Below are 25,265 nucleotides of genomic sequence, written 5' to 3'. Positions count from 1 at the left end.
CTTGAACATTTTATCATTATTTTTTTTCCTCTCCTTTATAAATCTTTACCCTCCTTCTCACTTAACTATGCTGTCTTAGTTGGTTTCAATGAAACATTGTCTACACAAACTGCCCTTCTCCTTTGTATCGTTACTGTTTCCATCTATACATGAAATTTGAAAGATAACACAGAAACATCCTGTACCCTTCATTAATAATGAAATTCTTCCAAGATTAGTAAATCAACAGAAATGCTTTATAAGCTTTTATTCCAATTGCTGTTGAAGAAATAAGCTAAAAAATAGCCATTTTAGCCGATGTATTTGAGAAATATGTAGTTATGTATTTGAGGGATATATCTATTAGAGGTTTTGCATATTTTGACCTAATAAAAATGGTAGAACATTACTCTCTTCAAGAAAGCTTACTTGTTCACCAAGGTTGAGTTAAACAGCCTTTCAGAGGCAAATATACAGGATTCACCATAATGTTTCCTGTTCCTTACATCCAACATCCAGTCAATTCATCAGCGACTATGCTTTACTTATATATATGTATAAGAAGTTGACCTTTGAACAGCACAGGGTTAAGGGCACAAACCCCCTGCTCAATGGAAAACCCATGGATGATACCTTTTGACTCCCCAAGAACATAACTCAATAGCCTACTCTTGACCAGAGGCCTTAATTTTCAATTAATACATATTTTGCATGTTGTATGTGTTATATACTGTATTCTTACAATAAAGTTGGGGAAAAAGTGTATTAGGAAAATCATAGAGAAAAAAGAGTTACTGTATTTATGCCATATTGTATTCATTGAAAAAAATCCACATATAAGTGGTCCCATGTAGTTCAAACCCATATTGTATGTATATATACATATTATTCTGTGTGTGTAGTCATGTGTGTGTCTATATACATATATATAATGCAGCCTTTTCTCAATAACTTCACTAAAACCACCCTCTGTCAGGTCAACCCTATACCCAGTGCCTCCTACACTAATCTCCTAACTAATCCCTTTGTTTCTACTCTTTCCCCTACACTTCCCTATTTTGAAATGGCTTCCCAACACACATAGAATATAATCAAAACTCCTACCATGACCTATAAACCTTGCTTAATTTGACCTGGCCTCCTCCCACCTTCTCTTCTATGAATCGTCTCCTCTTCCTTTACTCCATCCCTGCAATATTGGCTTTGTTGTTTCTCTAATACGTCCATCCTTTGGGCCTTTATGCTTATGGTAGCTCTGCCTGGAATGGTTTCCCAGATCTTTGCTTCAATGTGGCACCTCAGAGAGGCCTTCCAAAACAGCCATGCTCTTCCTCACCTCCTGGCATTCTCTTCCCTTTATCCTAACTTATTCTCTTCACAGTACTTGTCATTTTGTGACATCATACAGAACTATTTGTATTTTTGGATATATAGTTTTCTGTATTTCACTTCTGTCTCTGTCTTTGTCTCTTTCTTTCTCTTTCTCCTCCCCCCAACCCAAGGAACGTTTGGGCAGGTGTTTGGTCAGCCTCCTTCTCTGCTGTACTGCTGCTTATAGCACCTAGGATAGTGCCTGAAAAATAATAGGCATTAAAATATTTTTATATTGAATTCTCACTGGCTATTTAATTGCTTCTAAATTGCTAGTCTGGGAGCAATTACAAAGTAGGAACCATGTGTGTCTTACCATTTGATTCCTAATAGTGACTAGAGTGCTTGGCAAAAATAACCCTGTGTTAAAAGGCAGAAGAAATAAAAGTTCTGAATTCAATAATGAATCTTATTTGGAAACTACCTTTTATGACATTTATAGCAAACATTCTAAAAATTATAATAAATCATTGGCTTCATAACATTTCTAGGCTGATGAGCACTTTTTGACTAATTTAAAAAAATGACACTCAACTTTTAAAATTCGAAATCTGTTCAAATTTTATTTGTGATGATCACTCTGCAACTATCTGTGGTTTTCTATTACATACAAGCATCTTGAATTTATCAATGTCCTGCATTGGAGTTGGACAAACTATATTAGAAATGAGGACATTTTAAATAACCATATGAATTTGGGCAAGTTCCTAAATCCCAGGGTATCCCATTCACTTCATTTGTAAGCTGGAAAGAATCATATACATAGTCTCCAAAGTATTGTTATTCCCGTTGTACCACGTGTGTTATGTCATAATAATAGTGGCCTTTTATAAAAGGGTAGTGAATCATCATTAATCATATGGTCACACTTTAGTATTACTTGGAGATGGGCTTAGTTCTGCATAACTGTTTCGGAACATTGTTTTGGTGTGTGGGCAATAGTTAACTACTCATGAGCTGAGCACACTAGCACCTGTTGTGCTGTCTGTGTGAAAAATAGAAACAGAGCCTCTTCAGTTCAGTTAGGCAAGGTTTTGGACCCTTAAAATTATTTCCCTGTTGGATTATCATGTCTTATTAAGGCAGATGACTTTCTCTGAATTAAAAAAAATTATCAAGACCATGTTCAATGCTTTAGAGTATTTTTTAGCAATGTTTATAGGTAAAACAAATCTATTTAGATTAACAAACCACATGTCCAGTGAATGCTTCCACTGAAATATATTATTTACTATATCTCTATGCCAACTATTTTGTTTACTTCTCTAAGTACCATATATTCTTTATTACATTCTTTATGCCAACAATTTTGTTTACTTCTCTAAATACCATTATTCTGCTAGTCATTTTTTAGTTATTTCTCTTGGTCTACTCTAAAGTTCTTCAAATTTTATTTAACATAGAAGCCAAACTACAAAGGTAGGGCCATGAATATGGTTAATAGAGGCCATAAAGGAATTCCTTTATAAAGCATTAATTTTCAAGGCTCACTAACATTTCAATATCATCCTATTTTTTTTAGAAATAACAAGACATTGGTGACATAAATTAATTTGAGCTTTACCAGGAGCCTATTAGTAGGCAGAAAGAGATGTGATAGTTTACACAAAATGATTAGGGGAATGAACTTTGTTTTAAAACAAATAAACCAAAAAAAAAAAAAAAGGAAAAAATCAACTACAAAATCCATGCCATCATTACTGTTTCCTTTATAACTTTAAAGTATTTTGGTTAATACAGTTACCTTTTAAGCTAAAAACATCGCCATATTACATTATGGAGTATTTGAATGTTAGGAAGAATGGGTATTTAGTTTTAGTTTCAAAGTTTTGAGTACTAGACAGGCAGTGTGCTGTATCAGTACCAAGATAAGACTACATCAAGAGCAAAACAACAGAAAAAGCTGGAGAGATTGAAGATCAGGATTAGTACTCTTTGTGGATGTAAAGTAAAATATGAAACTGAAATCCTGGCAGATGAGCTTAGACTATAAGGAGAGAAGAGCATAAAGACTTAAGAAAATAGGAAAATTCAGGAAAGTATAAAGAAGTGATTAGACATTAGAAACATGAAACTGAGGAGCTGAGACCCCATAATCAAGAGACAGGGCCAGTGACCATGTGTGATGAGGAGTCTTTATTTCACTGAGGAAAGAAGACTGAGTACAAAGGGGTGATACAGCAGAAGCATTTGAGTTGTGAGTAACTGATGAACATTTCATTACATTTCATTCACCCTAACCTCTTGGTAGGAGTTAGCAGAAATAGCGTTCATGGTAGTGACCTTCAATATTTGTAGGTATGGCTTGCAATGGAGATGGCTTTATAGCCACAAATGAAAGGGTGAGAAGTATGTCATATTAATATGGTTCTTTTTATCAACTCAGATTCTGCATACCCAGTGATTGGGAGGTAATTCAATCTCTGTTATTATGTTCCCCTCCTTCTTGTCAAAGTCATGGGTAAGTCCTAGAGGTTTCACCTACACTAAAGCTCCACAGGCTGCTCTTGTTTCCTGTTCTGATTTTCACTAAAATATCTAATGACCAAGTCTCATAGTGCCCTGAGTTTCTATGCTTCTTTTTGAAGTTTGGAATACAAGAGTCTTTGTAGAAGGCAAACGTCCTGGAGATACTTAGAGATACTTCCCTAGGCACAGCTCACAGCCACTGAGATCCTACCCCTTCCCCAAGATATTGCAATGAAGCTGGCAGTCTCTTTTTTGAACTTCCGGAGTCCTATCCATCTACCCTTTACTGAAGTCACTTCTCTTCCTTCCTTTCCATGATATCAAGCATAATATGTTTAATGAATTAGGACACTTGAAAAAATCCTTAATGTGGAGTCAAGTTCAAAGGACCTCTATGTGATGCTCTTCAAGAATATTCATGGTAAGATCACTCAAATGGCATAGCAATTAGTTTAGAAATAAGGGAAGGAAAAATGGAGATGTCACATATACATACCTCAATAATTTGTCTAGTTACTTCCCTCCACTAATAAACCTTATGTCCTCTCAAACAACATTTGTTTCCCATTCCTGTGCGCCCACATACTGTCACCACAGTCAGCATCTCCACTAACACTAGAAAGCTGAAATATGTGCATTTTATCCCATGTGGGGATGTTACCCCAGCGCAGTGTGACACATGTGCAAAGTGGTGCCTGTCAACAACTCAAGAACTAGAATGATAAGCTTGAGTACCAGAATAATGTTTGACAACCCCTTTTAGGAGCCTACTTTTCTTAATTTTCCTTCTAAGTACCTTTACCTTACTCAAACTCTCAGTCTTAGGCTTCAGAGCGCCATCTGTCCTCAGAATATATGTGAACTAAACATGAGCAAGGCTGACCTAAAGGAAGCTATATAAAGTTTCTATTTGTTATTGGTAATTACAGCAGGCCACTGACTCCTATTCTCCAGCAGTGCCATATCATCTTCCTAACCATTCCCTTCCTTTCACCACACCTATATCAAGACCTCCTGATGATATCTTCCCAGAGTAAGCCAGCTGGGCTTTTTTATCTCACCCAAATGAGGTCCAGGCTTTCAAGGGTAAGAGAAGAATGGAATTTATGGAGCATGATTCTTACAGCACTAGAGTGGTCTCACCCTGTAGCTTACCTGAAAATTTCACCAGCTCACACCAACCATGAAAAGTCATGTCGTGTTTGGAAAATTCCTAGCAGCTGCTTCTGGGGTGTTTCCTCTTTAAGTAGGATAGGGCCCTCCTTCATTGCAACCATCATCAGCCAGGTTCTTCATCTCATTCACAGAATGAACCTCTTTGCATAGTGCATAAGAAATGCCATTCTAGATGCATAGGAGAGAAGTTACTTTATTGCCCACAATAGATAACTGAGGGTATTAGGGCTTGATTCTATTGGGGAATTCCAGGTAAGAAAGACTGTAAGGAATTTGGCTTCTTTTTTTTTTTTTTCTTTCTTTCTCTTTTTTCTTTTGTATGAACTCCTGCCAGGTATTCAGGTATGTGGAGGAGTGGGGATGGGCAAAACGGAGGTGAGAGGTTGGAATAAGAACTTTTAGGAAAACAACCTTAAGAATTGCTTTCCTTGGTGATGAAGCCTCAGGTTAACTTGTCATATGTGTAGTTGACACCTGTGTTCTCAATAGAGGGTGGGTGGATTGATCTGGCACATAAGAGACTCTCAACTAATTGTTGAATGGGTTACTTTCCTTAAACTCCTATAGCTTCAATCTCTGTCCTTCTGCAGACTCCTTGCCAGTAAGCAGTTCACCATGCTTTGTCTCGCCACCCCTCCACTTCATCCCCTCGAATCCTTAGGTTCTTCACTGTTTTATCTCCCTCCGGCAGTCAAATTTCCTAGGAAAGTTCCCTGCACTTGGCCTTCCCCTCCCAATTCTTATCCCTCTCCAGTCTGACTTCCACCCCCAGGAATGCCTGTGATCGAGGTCAGCTATAACCCTAATCTCACATTTCTCAATTCTTACTGTACTTGCTCTCTCCCCTTGTTGAGAAATACACTTCCACCAGCTTTTGTGACCTCAGACTCCACTTGTTTTCTTCTTCTTACTCCTCCTGAGGATTTTCCATCTCAGTCTCTTCTGCAGGTCCCTCTTTCTCTGCCCACACATGAAGGGTTCTGGCCTTTTACTTCCTCTTGCTCTCCATTTTCCCTGACACATCTCACCTTCTCCTTTGGCTTCAATTATATGTGGATGCTTCTCAATCTACCTATAATTCAAACACATCTCCTAAGTCCAGAAGTATATATTCTAGTGCCTATCAGGTGTCTCCATAGCCCACAGGCTCTCCAGATGCAAAATCTCCAAAGTGGAACTTAACATTTCTCCTTAAAACCCACTATTTCTCTTTTTTCTTTTTCTTTTCTTTTTTGTTTTGATGTTATTGTTCTTTTACCTTTGGATTCCCACCACTTCTCCCACTTGTGGCAACGACCAGTCTTTTCTTTGTACCTATGAGCTATTGTTTTTGATTTTAAGAGTCCACATACAAGAGAGATCATATGGTATTTGTTTTTCTTTGTCCGATTTGACTTAGCATAATTCTCTTGTAGTAAATGGCAAGATTTCATTCTTTTTTATGCTAAATAATATCCCATTGTGTGTATACTATAATTTGTATATTATATATACAGAAATATGGACACATATACACTCTCTATATAATATATACTCTAATATATCTATATATAAATTTTTTATCTATTCATCAATCAATAGACACTGAGGTTGCTTCCTTATCTCAGCTATTATAAATAACACATATAACCTTTTGAAGTTATGTTTTTGTTTTCTTCAGATAAATACTCAAAGTAGAATTGCTGGATCATATGGTTGTTCCCTTTTTAATTTTTTAAGGAACGGCCATACATTCCATAGTAGAGCCACCAATTTGCATTTGAAACGTGCAAAGTGTTCCCTTCTTTCCACATCCATACCAACACTATGTCTTGTCTTTTTGATAATAACCATTCTAACAGGTATGGTTTTGATTCATTTCTCATTGTGGTTTTGAATTGCATTTCCCTGATGATTATTGATGTTGAACATATTTTCACATGTCTGTTTCCCATGTATATCTTTTTTAGATAATTGTACATTCCGGTCTTCTTGTCCACTTTTTAATTGGATTATTTGGGGTTTTTACTGGCTATTGAGTCTTATGAGTTCTTTATATATTGTTAATATTATCTCCTTATCAGATCTAGAATTTGCAAATATTTTTGAAAATAGTTTGCCTTGTAATCTTGTTGATAGTTTCCTTTGCTATGCAGAATCTTTGTAGCTTGATATAGTCTCACATGTTTACTTTTGCTTTTGTTGCTTGTGCTTTTGATGTAAGATTCAAAAACTGATCACTGGGGCCCCTGGGTAGTTCATCAGTTAGGCATCTGACTCCATCTTGGCTCAGGTCATGATCTCACAGTTTGTGAGTTTCAGCTGCACGTCAGACCCTGCACTGACAGTGAGGAGCCTGCTTGGAGTTTTTACTCCCTCCCCCTTATCCCTACCTCACTTCTGCTCACTTTCTCTCTCTTTCAAAATATATAAAATTAAAAATTAAAAGAAAAAACCACTCATTACCAAGACTAATGTTAAGGAGCTTACCACCTATGTTTCTTCTAGGAGTTTTATGGTTTCAGGTCTTATATTCAAATCTTAAGTCTGTTTGGGGTTAATATGAAGTCCAATGGGATAAGTAGGGGTCAAGTTTCATTCTTTTACACGCAGCTGTACAGTTTTTCCAGCACAATTTATTGAGAGACTGTCCTTTCCCCATTGTATATTCTTGGCTCCTTTGTTGTAAATTAACTGACCGTGTATATAAGAGTTTATGGGTTTTTTATTTTGTTCCATTGATCTGCATGCCTGTTTTAATGCCAATGCCATACTGTTTTAATTACTATGGCTTTACAATATAGTCTGAAGTGAGGTAGCATGATGCCTCCAATTTTGCTCTTCTTTCCTTTTTTAATGTTTATTTATTTATTTTGAGGGGGAGAGAACATAAGCAGGGGGGAGGAGCATAGAGAGAGGGAGAGAAAGAATCCCAAGCAGCTCCACACTGTTATTGCAAAGCCCAACATGGTGTTTGAACTCATGAACCAAGAGATCATGGCCTGATCAAGAGTCAGAGGCTTACCCTACTGAGACACCCAGTGCACACAGGCAGCCCCACCAACGGCACGCAGTCCCCTGCACCAGATCCACCCACCGAGTCAGCAGCCGGGCACAGACCTCACCCAGAGCCCATGGACCCTGTCCTGGGGCCGGCTCCTGGGGCAGATGTGCATCCTGTGGCCACAGAGCCCAGGCCACCTGGGAAGTGCCCCTGGGGAGGGCACCTAAACTTGGTCACCGCTGGGATGCTCATTCCCACTCTTATGATAGCCTCTTATTGGCAGAATTAGTTAAGCCTGCTCACTCCTCTAGCTGAATAAGCTTGATTCCCAAGGGAAATGGAAAAAAATGCTCTTCAGAATATCATCATTGTGGTTTTGTTTTACCAGCACTGTTTGTAATCGCTTAGCACATTCTCTGTTGTCCTTCCTCTGTCTGTTCATCTTTTCTTTTTTTTTTTTTTTTTACATTGTATTTTACTTTATTTTTTAAAATGTTTTTAATGTTTATTTATTTATTTTAAATAGTTTATTGTCAAGTTGATTTCCCTATAACACCAGTGCTCATCCCCACAAGTGCCCTCCTCCATGTCCATCTCCCGCCTTCCCCTCCCCCGCCACCCCATCTGCCCTCAGTTTGTTCTCGGCATTCAAGAGTCTGTCATGGTTCATCTTTCTTAATGTTGCTTTGTCTATTTGGAGATTTTTGTTACTGCATGGAAATTTTAAGATTATTTGTTCTCTTTGAAAAATGCCATTGGAATTTTGATAGGGATTCCATTGGCTCTGTAGATTGCGTTCAGTATGGATGTTTTAATAATAGTAACTCTTCTAATTTATGAGCACAGAATATCTTTTTATTCATTTGTGTCTTTTTCAATTTCTTTCATAATGATCTCTTCAATATGCAAATCTTTTACCTCCTTGGTAAAATGTATTCAAGGAATTTATTCTTTTTGATGCAGTTATAAATGGAATTGTTTTCTTAATATTGCTTTTCAACATTTTGTTATTAATGTATAGAAATGCAACAGATTTTTGCCTATTGATTGCATGTCCTGCAACTTTACTGTACTTGTATTAGTCCTAACAGATTTTTGATGGAGTTTTTAGGATTTTCTGTATATAATATCATATCATCTGAATATAGTGACAGTTTGACTTCTTTCTCCATTCCTTACTCATACAGACCTTTAAAAAATGTTTACTGATTTTGGGCCTGGGACGCTCCCAGTTTTGAACATTGAGTAGCAACCCAAGAAAACTTGACTGCAGACAAAGTATATAGTAGCATTTTCCGTGTTTTCCTTCTCTGTGCTATAATCTCAGCTCTGCAGACCTTCCTACTTGCATATCTTATGCTCCCATCATCTCATCACACAGTCCTCTCTGGCCACTTTCCTTTGCTATCAATAACTGAGCAAAGATTACATTCTATCTGTCCCTTTTACCTTGTTTTGAATTAAGCAGCGTAGTGATAAAACATGAGTCTACCTATGAAATAAAAAGAGCCCATTCTGCAACTAAAACCAAGCCTTAAGGCACTAATATCAAGACACATGATTAAGATTTGCCTATTTTACTTTTTTAAGTTTGTTTATTTATTTTGAGAGAGAGAGAGAGAGAGAAAAGAAGGAGGAGGAGAGAGAGAGTGGGAAAAGACAGAGAGAGGGAAACAGAACCCCAAGTGGGCTCTGCACTGTCAGATGCAGGGCTTGATTTCACAAACTGTGAGGTCATGACCTGAGCCTAAATCAAGAATCAGACACTTAATCAACTGAGCCACCCAGTACCCCTCTTTTAAATATTAAGTAGTATACGTGTAAGTTTTCAAAAGAGGGTACAAATAAAAATGATGCAAGAGCATTTAAAAAATAATTTATTTTGAGATAGAAAGAGAGCACAAGTAGGGGAGGGGAATTAAAAAAGAGAGAGAGAACGAATCTCAAGCAGTGTCTGCACTGTGAGCACAGAGCCCAATGTGGGGCTAGAACTCACGAACCATGAGATCACAACTTGAGCTGAAGCTAAGAGCCAGTTGCTTAACTGACTGAGCCACACAGGCGCTCCAACACAAGAGCTTTTGAGAGAGATGAGAGAAGAATGATGCCAAATCTACAACAGAATAATTTTGCAAGAATAGGAAGCTAAGGAATCAAACTAAAACTCTCCAAATGTTTGCCTGAAAAGGAGCCCTAGGAGTTCATGCCTTGCGAGGGCTCCTATCTGGATGGACATAGCTGTGTTGAACTCCTCCTTATCAGCAGGCTTTGCTGTAGAAACTGGACCATTCTGCAAAAAACAACAAGGCTACCAGATTAGCAGGGCAAATACTTTTATTTCCATTTAGCAGACAATAAAACGGAGGCCCAGAGAACTTGACTGAGTGACTTTCCTGAGGTTCCTGGAGATGGTCATGAAAGAACTCCATCAAGAATTCAGGTCTCCTCATCGCTCTTAGTAGACCATACCTAAAACTCAGACTTTAGGTACAGGAGTCTAATAAAACCTTGTCATATTTTCTTACATCCTGTACTCATTTGTTCTTCACTTATTGGAGTATCATCCTCCATTTTTCTCTGTCTCTTCCTCTATTTCCTAAGCATGTTTTGCACTTTGACCTAGAAATTGTATGTGTTGCTACATTACCTTAAATAGACTCATTCAAAGCTTCACATGATAATCTCTGCTGTAAGCATGTTTGTTAAGTGCTAGGATGGCAGGAAGCTGCCAATACATTGCATAAGTGTCGCAAACACGTAACCGGATAGTGTGACACAGGACAAAGTGACCAAGGGAACCAAAGAATAGGCAGAGGAAAAGCTAAGAGGGAAAAACCACAGAACTGCTAACACAATGTACTAGAAGCAAAATAGGCTAAGATTCTTCTGCAACCACACCGTTAGAGAGTTACTGACAGAAGGAGGTCTAAATAAAATCCAGAATCTAATTACACGAAAAGTTATTAGGCCACTTGATCCATGATCAAGGACAAGAAATACACATTCCCTTTGTTGCACAAAGTGATCTCCATATGGGTGCTGGGATATACACAGCAATATGGATGCCTGGTTTGCTCACTAATGTTGTTGGTAGTTTTTTTCTCTGAAATGTGTTGCAGGTTTTATTCCAAAAGATCACAGAACTGGGGAAAGTCTTAGAATATTCTTTTATGCAGTCTCTGAAATGTCATTTGTTTTTAAATGTAAAAATAAAAAAATAAAATAAATAAATAAATAAATAAATAAATAAAATCTTTTAATGTAAAAGAAAGGTATTTCTCTTCACATTGGTATCTTCTCATTGTAGAAACCATTTTCTGCTCACCCTCAAATGATTGTTTTATAATGTCTTTGGATGTTTAGCAAAAAGTGGGTGATTGGTACATTCCAATTTTATACATAGCAAAGGTTGGAAAATGACTCTGGTAAGGATCCCTGGGGAAGGTGCTAACATCTCTACCTTCCCTTCTAGAAAAGCCTCGAGATGGTAGTTTTTTAAATCATCTTGTTCAACCCCTGCTGTCACACACCTTGATGTCACCATTTATCAAGACCCAAGATTTTCTAAATAGCTTTTAGAAACACTCTGGGAGTGTGTGTATATGAGATGCCTGGATGTGACAGAAAGAAACGTTCTGGGAGTGGGTATATAAGAGATATCTGGATGTCAGAGTATTTAGGATATGAGCTCATTCTGTTTATTTACAGCTTGATTTCTCTTGGGAGGAAATGTACTCCCTTTTCACTTACAGGATCTCCCAGGTGGAAGACAATTGTTCTTAAGTCATACTGTTTGCTCTTTCAATCAAAATTCTTGGGCTTGAGACTGATTTTTCTTCAAGGCTGTATAAATCTTGGAGTTGGCAGGATGATTTTGGAGAAGGTACAAGATGAGAAAAAAGGGCCACAGGCTTTGAAGGCAGTGAGTTGACATGCTATTTCTTCTAAGTCCATAAGGAATCTTCAACTTCTGTGTGTGATCAGCTCCTCCCAAATGAATGAATACTAGTTTTAAATTAAATTAATATCATAAAGCAATTGTAGAAAACAATAGCATATTGTTTATAAGGCAATGCTGGCTCTATTTCTTACTCTACTATAAGAAAATAAACATTTTATTTCTTATACTCTTACAATAAAAATACAAGTATAACTGGCAGGTTGCATAAAGCAATATTTCTTTGGAAAAATATTCAAACCATATTATCTTTCTTGATATAATTAAAAAAAATTTTTTTTTATGTTTTATTTATTTCTAGGAGAGAGAGAGAGACAGACAGCGTGAGCAGGGGAGGGTCAGAGAGAGAGGGAGTGACAGACTCTGAAACAGGCTCCAGGCTCTGAGCTGGCAGTCAGCACAGAGCCCGACGCGGGGCTCGAACCCACGAACCGCGAGATCATGACCTAAGTGAAAGTCGGACGCTTAACCGACTAAGCCACCCAGGCGCCCCAATTTTTTAATTGTTTTTTTTTTCTGTTTAAAAATGAGAATGTTCTTCAAATGTAAGTAGAGAAATACTTTAAAATGAAATATATATATATTATTTATTCCACTAAAAATGTGACCACTCTCTAAAGGTTTCATTTATTTTCTTCCAATGAAAATGCTATTTCTTATTGCCTAAGAGTTATTGAAGACAAACTATTGCAAAGCATCAAAAAAATAGGAAATTCAATGTTATTAATTAGTATTTGAAAGGAATGATTAGGACTAAGATGGCCATGTTACATTCATCATAACAACGTAGGTCTCATTTATTTAGGCTTTGCCTCTATTCATATATATATATGAATATACAATTTGTGCAATATATATATGAATATAACCATTAGATATACATTACATATCCATTATACAAATATTATATGTAATATATATATATATAATGTAATCCATTAGATACCCATTTCCTATTAAGAACTGTAGTTGTAAGAGTAAAAACATAACAACAGATTACCAGGATAAGAAAGGATGTTACAATCAAACTAATTTTGACACTTGATTAGTAGTGATTGTAACAGCAAGGATAAATAATAAAGCCTGACTGATAAATAGGACAGCTTCTTCCTCTAGTAGTTTATCTGCACTATAGTGTTCTTACATGAGACACTTAATAAAACTTAACTGCAATGGGTTAAGTAAATAACTGTAAGGTGGAGTGTCATAGCAGGAGCCAGAGAGGTAGAAGGGTCTGTTTAAACTATACATTGAGGGAACATAAGCCATGAGTGACATGTTGGAGACATAAGTTCGGTGTAGTGTAGAGATGAGAGTTTACAATGGAGCCAACCACTAATAGCAGTGCACCCAGAAGAAGGATTTACGTTTTTTCATCTGCCATATGTGTGACTTGAGTTAGCACTGATCATTTGCATTCACTTTGAATAAATTGCTTCACGTATATGTGTCAGTCAGTCTGACTTTCATAGTCACAGAATAGTTGTTCTCAAAAGTCAACCTTGCTTGAGAGAGTGAAGAAATAAGAAGTCATTAAGAATTGCCTGACATTGGAGAGAATTCTGAGATCCCAGGGGAAAGATAGGTTAGCTTGACTTTAAAGGTAAACTTTAGGGGTGCCTGGGTGGCTCAGCTGGTTCAGTGTCCAACTTCAGCTCAGGTCATGATCTCACAGTCTGTGGGTTTGAGCCCCGCGTTGGGCTCTGTGCTGACAGCTCAGAGCCTGGAGCCTGCTTCAGATTCTGTGTCTCCCTCTCTCTCTGTCCCTCCCCTGCTCACACTCTCTCTGTCAAAAAGAAATAAACATAAAAATTTTTTTAAAAAGGTAAACTTTAAGATTTGATTGTGCAATAGGAAATCCCTGGGCATGACGGAGGCTCATTGGTCATGATTCTGATACTATAGATGATCAGAATTTTATCAAACTTTTGATTGAAAACTGATTATTACATTATACAATGCTTTTTAAAAAGCATTCAGTATCCATTATGTTCTAGACACAATAATGACTATAAATCACTTCCCTCTACAAGCTTCCAATTTACTGGATAATGATAGTTAATAACACAAGGCAGCATTTGTTAACTTTGAAATGAGTGTCACGGACAGTAAATTCTCCAGGAAACCATCTTTCTAAACAGAGAGGCTCATAAAGCCTCTTTGCTCCTTGACATTAATTTGTCCAGCTTTTGTGTGAAACCAAACATTCAACTAAATTTACATTCTTCCCCAAGGAGATTCAGCTGGTGTTTACTACAGCGAATCCTTTTGGCTTGACTATTGCCATGTACAACTTAGTATAACATGGCTGGAAACAGCAACAAATCCAAACAGAGACATTAGTAATAGTGTCCAAACATTTCGTTTATGTCTTCTAAAAACATACATTTTTAAACCATGATGCAAAATTACCAGAAGTTTCTATAGCATGACTATAAATGTGAAATACTTTTTGTAAAGTAAACTCCCAAACTCACAAGAAAAAAATAGAAAAATATCAATCCTCCTTATAAACTGGATTAAGTGAAGGTTATTCTAGGATATAGGCTCTTGGTGAAGAAAAAAAAGAAGCTGCTTTCATACAAGGTCTTGTTTCAAGCACTTACATGATAGTTGTAAACATACATTTTACATTTTTATGAAGCTACTGAAATAGTTAACCTAATTGCCCCTTTCTGAGAGAAACTGAAAGAAAAGCATATGTGGCGTGCTGTTTTTCAGGCTGTTATTCAAAGGACTTCAAAAGGAACTTTGTGAATTCATAGAATCATCCATAGAAAGTTAAATGATTATAGTTTTCATTAATCTTGTGAACCTATTCAAAGGTATCAGAGGTATCTCACACAATGTAGGGATATAAATATCTTTTCTGGTTCTTATGTGCCCCAACTGTGTCATCCAGGGTTAGAGGATATCTAAGTTTTGCTCAGTGATGTAAGATAAATGAGACAATTCTTGAGACTGTCCTTAGGATATTTTTAAGCCTTTTACAGGTCAGGTTGCTGCACAAGTTGCTTATTTTCTATAAATTCTCCCTGCAAAGGTGGAGTAAAATCTCAGCATGAGCAAAAAGTGTAAGGGTATCTGAAACCCTACTTAGTTGTATAGTCTGAAAATGTTCTCTCAGAGATGAAAAGAAGTAGGGTTTGCGTAGGGAGGAAAGGAGGATGCAGAATCACTGGTCACATTTATCTTTTGTTTTTAGGGCCTCTTTGGTGCTCATTGGAGTGTGGGGAGACTTGCTAATGTCACAGGTAAGCTAACCTAGTTCTCTTATGTGTCTCTTATGTGACCACAGCTGGCACAGCTCCAAAATGTCAAGTGTGTGACTTCTATCCTCAACTCCCCCATTAATGACTCTTTGTCACCTTGATAACACATCAGTCTCTCAATGTAATCAGCAACACTTCGTCATACAGATCTTTGAAATAATTTGTCTGCTTTCCACAAGGGGAAACTCTCTAACACTGAGTTGTTACTGTCAAGTAACTGAGCCAAACCTCCAAGGGCGTTTATATGACAATGTGACAAAGGCAGTGGAATAGAGTTCTCATTTCGGGTATCATAAAGAAAAGTAAGGGCGCCTGGGTGGCTCAGTTGGTTAAGCGTCCGACTTCGGCTCAGGTCATGATCTCGCGGTGTGTGAGTTCAAGCCCCGCGTCGGGCTCTGTGCTGACAGCTCAGAGCCTGGAGCCTGCTTCGGATTCTGTGTCTCCCTCTCTCTCTGCCCCTCCCCTGCTCATGCTCTGTCTCTCTCTGTTTCTCAATAATAAATAAATGTTAAAAAAAAAAAGATAAGTAGAGGTGACATTCTTAGACTCAATAATTTATGTTATCTCTTTGGTCCTATATGTTTCTAAATTTCTATTATAGCAAAATGAACCCAAGCAGTTTCTTCTGGCCTGTAAAGTGGCTTGCATGCAAAACAAAATTTCAAGATTGCTTTATCTAGTGACTCCCAACCTTGGTCTTTGCAGTTCTAATCTAATCTCTGATATAGCTTTCAAATTTCAATATTTACATGTCCATTCATTTTTCGTGCATTCTCCATGATTCCCTTCCCTTCACCAAGGCCTTTTGGACAGTATATACCAAAGTGATCTGTTGTCCAAATAGCAAGATTTTGATAAACGCTGAAGCTGGGAAGTGATTCTGTAAGGTCATTTATTATACATTTATTTCCACTTTTGGGGTTTTTTTTTGTTTGTTTAAGTTTGTTTATTTATTCTGAGAGAGAGAAAGAGAGAGAGAATCCCAAACAGGTTCTGCAGGACTTGAGCTCATAAACCATGAAATCATGACCTGGGCCGAAATCAAGAGTCAGATTATTAACCGACTAAGTCATCCTCATGGCCCTATTTCCACTTTTAAAAAGTGCAAAATAGGAGTGCTGATGCATAGGGGCCCATGTACCCCAATGTTCATAGCAGCACTCTCAACAATAGCCAAAACATGAAACAGCCTGAGTGTCCATCAGCTGACAAATGGATCAAGAAGATGTGGTTTATCTATACAATGGCAATGAAAAAGAATGAAATCTGGCCAGGGGTAGCAACGTGGATGGAACTTGAGTGTGTTATGCTAAGTAGAATAAGTCAGGCAGAGAAGGACAGATACCATATGTTTGCACATATAGGTGGATTAGGAGGAACTTAACGGAGGACCATGGGGAAGGAGAAGGGGAAAAATAGTTGGGGAAAGGAAGGGAGGCAAACCATGAGAGACTTTTGAATACTGAGAACAAACTGAGGGCTGATGGGGGTGGGGAGAGAGGGGAAAGGGGGGTGATGGGCATGGAGGGGGGCACTTGTTGGGATGAGCACTGGGTGTTTTATGGAAACCAGCTTGACAATATACTATTTGCANTACGGGGGGGGGGAGGAGGGGGAAGGGGGGGGTGATGGGCATGGAGGGGGGCACTTGTTGGGATGAGCACTGGGTGTTTTATGGAAACCAGCTTGACAATATACTATTTGCAAAAAAATAAATAAATAAGTAAATAAATAAATAAATAGTGCAAAATACAAAGTCAAAAGACCAAACCATGATAAAAGTGATTTTTAGCATTGTGTTTATGAACAAGATGAGTACCTAGAGTTACAAATTTTACAGAAAGAAGTTTATAGGAAGACTCACAGACATAAGTGTGCTTCCTCTATCCACTGAAGAGCCTTCATATGTCCATTAAAATGCACATGTATTTTCTGTATTAATTTGGTGTGGAATTAAGTCTTTGTCATCTCATATGTTTTCTCAGTTTCCACGTAAATCTTTATCAAGAGTTAGGCCTTGAAATTTTAACTGCTCAATTCACCATTTCTATGTGGTGGTCATGTTGTTAAATTTAAAATTCCATAATCTGTGACTCTTTTTGTAACCCCTCATTAATGTTAGGGACCAGATGTTTCCTTTCAATCATGTGAGGGCTTGTGAGTGGTTTCCCCTTTTTTCTCTTATAATACATACTTACCAATATCTTCCATGCAGTTGTTTGAGGAACATTACCATGTAGAGTCCTTCAGCTGGAAGCTTGAAATAGTTTCTCAGTAACCAGGAAGGAAGCTCTAAGGGGAAAATGTGGAAAGGAAAAAAAAAAAAAGAAAAGAAATAAGCACAGTATATGTGTACACCAGATGAAGCTAAGGAAAAAATAGACAACAATCTCTACCTTGTTTAACTACTGTGATCGTAATGCAAAAAAAAAAAAAAAAAAAAATCTAATGGGGAAATGTTCCAGTTTGCATTGTTAGTTTAATACTGAGAAAAACTTTTAATAACTATCTTTTAGGATGTGACAGTATCTCCATGGATTAATATTCTCACTGATTCCTTAAGTTTCCCATTATGTATCATTTAATGGGAAAAACAAAAATATTGACATTTTATTCACCTTGCTTCTTTTGATGTAACTTTTGCTCCACATGATCAAGTAGAAAATATGTACCAGCAAAGGGCATTCAGGATTGTAATGGCTGTTATAAAATCAAGTTAATCAGGTTTTATTAATTTATCATCTTTCTGCTGTATTTTACAAGGGATAAAATTTAGATTGAGAGAAGTTAAGTGACCTCTGATTACATGTATTATAAGTGGGGGAATCACCATCCCAGATCGCCTCAGTCAGAATTGTTTAATCTTCAAGGGCTCCCTTTGTATGAACAGCCCATTTTGTTTTTCCTTTGATAACAAAAAAATAGCATTTAAAAATATATTTTGAGGTTTTCTTCCCAGCTTTTCAAGTCGTCTACCTAAAATTTAAATGAGTCTCAACAAATTGTCATTTAATTTTCAAATACTGAATTGCTGAGTCCTGTATTTCAACTAACTCTCATTGCAAGTGGTTGTATGTTTTTGCCTGATAAACATTATTTCTCAAGATCTCATTATATTTGGAAACAGGATACTTCCAAAGGAAAGAAATGACAAGGCTACACCTATTTTTTTAAATATTTGAAACAACTGCTGTATTTTAGTGATGAAGGCCAGCTTCTTCGAAGTCTCATCAAAAATCACGATGAGGAGGGGCGCCCGGGTGACTTAGTCGGTTGGGCGTCCGACTTTCGCTTAGGTCATGATCTCCCGGTTCGTGGGTTTGAGCCCCACGTTGGGCTCTGTGCTGACTGCCAGCTCAGAGCCTGGAGCCACTTTCAGAGGCTGTGTCTCCCTCTCTCTCTGACCCTCCCCTGCTCACGCTGTCTCTTTCTCTCCTAGAAATAAGTAAAAAATATTTTTAAAAAAATCACGATGAGGAATCATGTGTCACTAGGAAAAAACAGGCACTAAATTTTGCTTTGCAGGCATGCCAGTTCACAGCCGAGAAGAAACCGATTGGTGTATTTTGCATCTAGTAACTTTATATATAAACATGTACATGGAATATAAATAAAGTCTTAGAATACCTTTAAGTATTTAAATGTCTGTTTTAAAAAGCATTCTAATAGGTGATAAATGAATTCAAGAGGCCTAAATAGACTTCATTTTCAATTCCAAACTGTTAAACACAGGCTGGTCATTTGGGACATCATCTGAATGTCAAGGAAGAAGATTGATTTTTTTTCAAGGCCGAGACCTCACTGAAAATATCCCACTCAAAAACCGAGAAACCTTAAATGCAGATGGGAGGAACCTAAGCAAAGTCCATAAGAAAAGGCCAAGATCCATATTCAGGCAAAGACCCTAGAAGCACCAAGGTCAGTGGTGAGGCCTGAGGATAAAATCAGAGAGAAGTTTCAGAGCCAGGTGAGAGAGTTAGGAACATCATGAACACAGACTGGAAATGAGCAGGCAGGTCTGAGTTTCGTAGGCCATGTGAGCTGAGCAGTAGAGTTCAGATACAGCGATGCAGACTAATTTCTCACAGATTCTGAATAGAAACCTATGTCAGTAAACAGATAAATGACTTACCTTCCCGCTGGGCTTCACCTATGCTCTCCATGAGGGCCTCCCACTATGAACCCCCTGCACCCACACAGCCACTGGGATATTTAAACTTGGAATAAAGGAAAGAAGTTCTATGATTACACGTGCAGCAATTTATTGGCATCTGCCTATTCTATTGGCACACTTGTGACATTTCCCTCAAGCACATCACTTAACATGTATAATTTCTACAATCTTTCTTCACTGCAAAATGCACAGCAGGCACCTTGTTGGGTATGTTTGCCACTCCCTGTGGCTGCTCTTGAAATATTTAGGGGAACATTAAAGAAAAAATATCCTCTATCATGATGATCACTGGATAATGAATACAGTTGTTTAATTTTATATTGTACATGTGAACTTAAGATAACACTATCTGTTAACTCTATAAGAATTAAACTTTAAAATAATATGAATAATAAGTGAATATGAATGTCTATGCATGTGTGTGTGTGTGTGTGTGTGTGTCTGTGTATTCATATTCTCAGGTTCTGCAGTCTCAGAACAAAAAGTCACCCATGGATAGTTTGCAGGGATCCAGGGTTAAAATCCATGGTAGTGACTCATATCCAATACACTGCTAAATGAGAAGTCATAGAAATGAATACGTTAACAATACTGGTGAGATCAGTAAAAAAAATTTTCCACGATTGCCTGGATAGGGCAAATCTATACTGCTTTCAGACCTTTGACCTTTGCTCAGATATGACCCAGCTACTGTTCTATGCCTTGACCTTTGTGTTTTATCTGGTCATTTATGACTAATAGACATGAAACAAATCTACAGCCTTTTCTTTCCTCATTTGTTTAAGTTTGTGTACTTTCTTTTTTTAGGTTTTATTTTTTTTAATTTATTTTTTAATTTACATCCAAGTGTTATAATGATTTCAAGAGTAGATTCCAGTGATTCACCCCCTATGTATAACACCCAGTGCTCATTCCAACAAGTGTCTTCCTTAATGCCCCTTGTCCATTTAGCCCATCCCCCCACCCACAACACCTCCAGCAACCCTCAGTTTGTTCTCTGTATTTAAGAGTCTCTTATGTTTTGTCTCCCTCCTTATTTTTATATTATTTTTGCTTCCCTTCCCTTATGTTCATCTGTTTTGTATCTTAATGTCTTTTTATTTTATTTCTGAGAGAGAGAGACAGTGTGAGCAAGGGAGGGTCAGAGAGAGAGAGACACACACAGAATCTGAAACAGCCTCCAGGCTCTGAGCTGGCTGTCAGCCCAGAGCCCAATGCAGGGCTCGAACCCCTGAACTGCGAGATCATGACCTGAGCCAAAGTCGGACGCTTAACCAACTGAGCTACCCAGGCGCCCCTTTTTTGTATCTTAAATTCCTCCTGTGAGTGAAATCATATGATATTTGTCTTTCTCTGACTGGCTAATTTTGCTTAGCATAATACCCTCTAGTTTCATCTAAGTAGATGCAAATGGAAAGATTTCATTCTTTTTGATTGCCAAGTAGTACTCCAGTGTGTGTGTGTGTGTGTGTGTGTGTGTGTGTACGTACCACATCTTCTCTATCCATTCATCCATTGATGGGGATTTGGGCTCTTTCCATACTTTGGCTATTGTCAATAGTGCTGCTATAAACATTGGGATGCATGTTCCCCTTTGAAACAGCACACCTGTCTCCCTTGGATAAATACCTAGTAGAAAGTTTGTGCACTTTCAAATAAGATTTGCTGCAGCCTACGTTAAGTCACAATGATCACTGCTTCATTATACCATTTTAACTACCATCAGTGATCAGAGACAATAGTATCCTTTGAATACTGTGTATAATTTAGTCAATCTGCTTACCAGTGCTTGAAAAGGCAAAAACAAAACATATAGCTGCTAGAGAAAAGTAAACTAAAGACTCCTATCAACAATAAAAATTATGGCATGAAATGAAGACTAGAAAGTTGTGTATCTTGAAAGGATTCAAAACTACAAATGAAAAGGCCAAGGTTCAAATCCCTTAACGTAGCTTACCTCTTTCAGGAATCTATGACAAGAGTGTCTAAATCAGTAGTAAATTATGATCAGCAAACTTACAGGTTTTCTTTATAATCCGGTAACAGAGACTATTGTGACACATTACGTAACTATAAAATTATTATTTGAACTTTCTCTCATACAAAAATATAAAAAACACCTTGTTACATAATATTATTATTAAGTCTTTAGGCTTTATGCCAAAATGTCTCAACTTTGATAAATAGGAAGTCTCTTTTCCTTGTACCTTTAGTTTTACAGCTGATGTCTGGCTCCATGTTGACTGTATATATAAAAACTGAATCATGGTCATGACCAGTCATTATGATCTGAACTCAATACAGAGATATCTGTCGTGGGTTTGGTTCCAGACCACCACACCACCAAATATCACAATAAAGTGAGTCAAATGAATTTTTTTACTTCTCGTGCCTATGAAAGCTAGGTTCACATATACTATAATTAAGAGTGCAATAGCATTACATCTAAAGAAAACAACCCCAATGTGCATGCTTTAATTTAAAATGCTTTATTGCTAAAAAATGTTAACTATCATCTGAGGTTTCAGCAAGTAGTACCCTTTTTGCTGATGGAGATTTTTGTCTCGATGTTGACGGCTGCTGACTGACCAGGGTGGTGGCCGTTGCTGAAGGTTGGGGTGACTATGTCAATTTCCTAAAATAAGACAGTGAAATTTGTTGCATTGTTTTCCTCTTCCTTTCATGAATGATTTCTCTGTAGCATGTGATGCTGTGTGATAGCATTTGACGTTTGACCCACAGAACTTCTTTCACTCCTCTCAAACCCTGACACTGTTTTATCCACTAAGTTTCTATAATATTCTAACTCCTCTGTGGTCATTTCAATGATCTTTATAGCATTTTCACCAGGAATAGTTTCCCTCTCAAGAGACCACTTTCTTTCCTCATACAAGAAGCAACTCCTCATCTGTTCAACTTTTATCATGCGATTTCAGCCATTCAGTCACATACTCAGGCTCTACTTCTAGTTCTCATGCTATTTCCACCCTATCTGTAGTTACTTTTTCCACTGACATCTTGACCTTTCAAAGTCATCTATGAGGGTTGGAGTCAAATTTCTTTCCAGATTTCTGTTGAGGGTGATATTTTTACCTCTTCTCATGAATCATGAATGTTCTTCATGGCATCTGGAATAATGAATTCTTTCTAGAAGGTTCTCAATTTATCTTTTCCAGATCCATCAAGAAATCACTATTTATAGCAGCCACAGTCTTACAAAGTATATTTCTTCAATGAAATTGAATGAATTGACATTCAAGACTTGAATGTCAGGATTGCTTCCTGATCTATGAACTTAACAATGGATATTGTGTCAGCAGGCATGAAAACATTAATCTCCTTGTCCACCTTCATCAGAGCTCTTGTCAATGAGCAGTAATATTTTGAAAAGAGTCTTTTTCCCCCTGAGTGCTAGGTCTCAAGAATGGGCTTCAAATATTCCGTAAACCATATGAATAGGTGTGCTGTCATCCAGGCTTTTTTGTTCCACTGATAGAGCACAGGAAGAGTACTGTTAGCATAATTCTTCAGGACCCTAGGATTTTCAGAATGCTTACTGAGCATTCAACGTCGAGCCACCCACTGCATTAGCCCCTAACAAAAGAGTCAGCCTCTGTCCTTTGAAACTTTTTAGAGTTTATTTATTTATTTTGAGAGAGAGAGAGAAAGAGTGAGGGAGGGGAACAGAGAGATGGAGAGAGAAAGAATCCCAACCAGGCTCCTCACTCTCAGTACAGAGCCTGACATAGGGCTCAAACTCATGAACTGTGAGATCATGACCTTAGCCAAAACCAAGAGTCAGATACTTAACTGGCCTAGCTCCCCAAATGCCCCTGTCCTTTGAAGCTTTGAAGCCAGGCATTGACTTTTATCTAGCTATTGAAAGTCCTACCTGGCATCTTCTTTTAACATAAGATTGTTTTGTCTATATTAAAAATCTGTTATTTAGTGTAGCCACCTTAATTATTTTAGCTCAGTATTCTGGATAACTTATTGCAGCTTCAACATCAGCACTTGCTGATTCACCTTTCACTTTTAGGATATTCAGATGACTTCTTTCCTTAAACCTCATAAACCAATTTCTGTTAGTTTCAAACTTTTCTTCTGCAGATTCCACAACCTTCACACAATTAAAGAGGGTTAGAGCATTGCTCTGGATTAGGCTTTGGCTTAAGGGAATGTTATGGCTGGCTGATCTTCTACTCAAGCCACTATAACTTTATATCAGTAATAAGCTGTTTCATTTTCTGATCCATGTGTTCATGGAATAGCACTTTTAATGTCCTTCAAGAATTTTCCTTTGCATTCACAACTTGGCTGTTTGGCACAAGAGTACTAGCTTTTGATCTGTCTTAACTTTTGACTTTCTAACTAAGCCTAATCATTTCTAGCTTTTTATTTAATGTGAGAAATGTGAGACTTCTCCTTTCACTTAACACTCACAGGCCATTGTAGGGTGACTGTTGAAATAATTGACATACAGGGTTATATTAGTTTCAGGTGTACAGCATAGTAATCTGACAGTTCTGTACGTTATGCTTACCCTGATAAGTGTTGTCACCATAAAATGTTATTGCAGTATTTTTGACTGAGTTCCCTATGCTGCACTTTTCCTTTCCATGACTGATTTACTTTATGATGGAAAGCTTGTACCTATTAATCCCTTTCATATATTTTACACTTCCCCTTTGGAAACCATCAATTATTCTCTGTATTGAGGAGTATGTTTGGTTTTTGTTTGTTTGGTTGTTTCTTAGATTCCGCATGTTACTGAAATCATATGGCATTTGTGTTTGTCTGACTTGTTTCAGTCAGCATAATTCCCTTTAGGTCGGTCCATGTTTTCACAAGTGGCAAGATCTCATTCTTTTTTATGGCTATTTTTCCATTGTATATGTATATACCTTCTGTATCCATTCATCTCTGGGTGGACAATTGAGTTGCTTTCATATCTTAGCTATTGTAAATAATGCTGCAGCAAACACAGGGGTGCATGTATCTTTTTAAATTAGTGTTTTGATTCTATTTGAGTAAATACCCAGTAGTGGAATTACTGAATCATATGGTATTTCTATTTTTAATTTTTTGAGGAGTCTCCATACTATTTCCACAGTGGTTGCATCAATTTACATTGTTATCAACAGCGCACAAGAGTTCCCTTTTCTCCACATCCTCACCCACACTTATTTCTTGATTTTTGGATACTAGCTATTCTGACTGGTATGAGGTCATATCTCATTGTGGTTTTGATTTGCATTTCCTTGGTGATTAGCATTTTGAGCATTTTTAATGTGTGTTGGCCATCTGGATGTCTTTCTTGGAAAAATGTCTATTCAAATATTCTACCCATTTTTTTTAGTGTTGAGCTATGTATATTATTTATACATTTTGTATGTTAATCCCTTATCAGATATATCATTTGCAAATATCTTGTCTCATTCACTAGGTTGCCTTTTTGTTTTGTTGATGGTTTCCTTTGATGTGCAAAAGCCTTTTTATTTTGAAGTAGTCCGAATAGTTTGTTTTTGCTTTTGTTTCCCTTGCCTAAGGAAATGTATTCATAAATATGTTGTTAAGGTTGATGTCCAAGAGATTACTAAATATTTTTCTTTTAGTGGTTTAATGCTTTCAGTTCTCACATTTAGGTCATTAATTTATTTTTAATTTATTTTTTATATTGTGTAAGAAGAAAGTGGTTCAGTTTTCTCAACAGTATTTATTGATAGGACTAATCTTTTTCCCATTGTATATTGTTGTAGAGAAGTTGGCCTTATAAGTCTGTTTCTGGGCTCTCTATCCTGTCCCACTGATTGGTCTATTTTTGTACCAGTACCATACTGTTTTGATTACTATAGTTTTGTAATGTGTCTTGAAATCTGAGAT

At 37.3% G+C, this 25,265-nt stretch overlaps 1 protein-coding gene across 5 annotated transcripts in view; it reads left to right on the top strand.

Moving 5' to 3' along the window:
* CD36 (CD36 molecule (CD36 blood group)) overlaps positions 1-25,265 on the top strand; it is a 182,960-nt gene that overhangs the window by 64,019 nt on the left and 93,676 nt on the right. For all 5 annotated transcript variants that reach the window (XM_077748508.1, XM_077748499.1, XM_077748510.1 and 2 more), the window contains exon 2: positions 15,142-15,190. The gene's annotated coding sequence lies outside the window, so the exon portion shown is untranslated. The remainder of the gene's footprint in view (positions 1-15,141; positions 15,191-25,265) is intronic.

Source organism: Crocuta crocuta, unplaced genomic scaffold (assembly GCF_008692635.1).
Source record: "Crocuta crocuta isolate KB4526 unplaced genomic scaffold, BGI_CrCroc_1.0 scaffold417, whole genome shotgun sequence".
Classification (NCBI taxonomy): Eukaryota; Metazoa; Chordata; class Mammalia; order Carnivora; family Hyaenidae; genus Crocuta; species Crocuta crocuta.
This window is presented reverse-complemented; position numbering and strand designations above follow the sequence as displayed.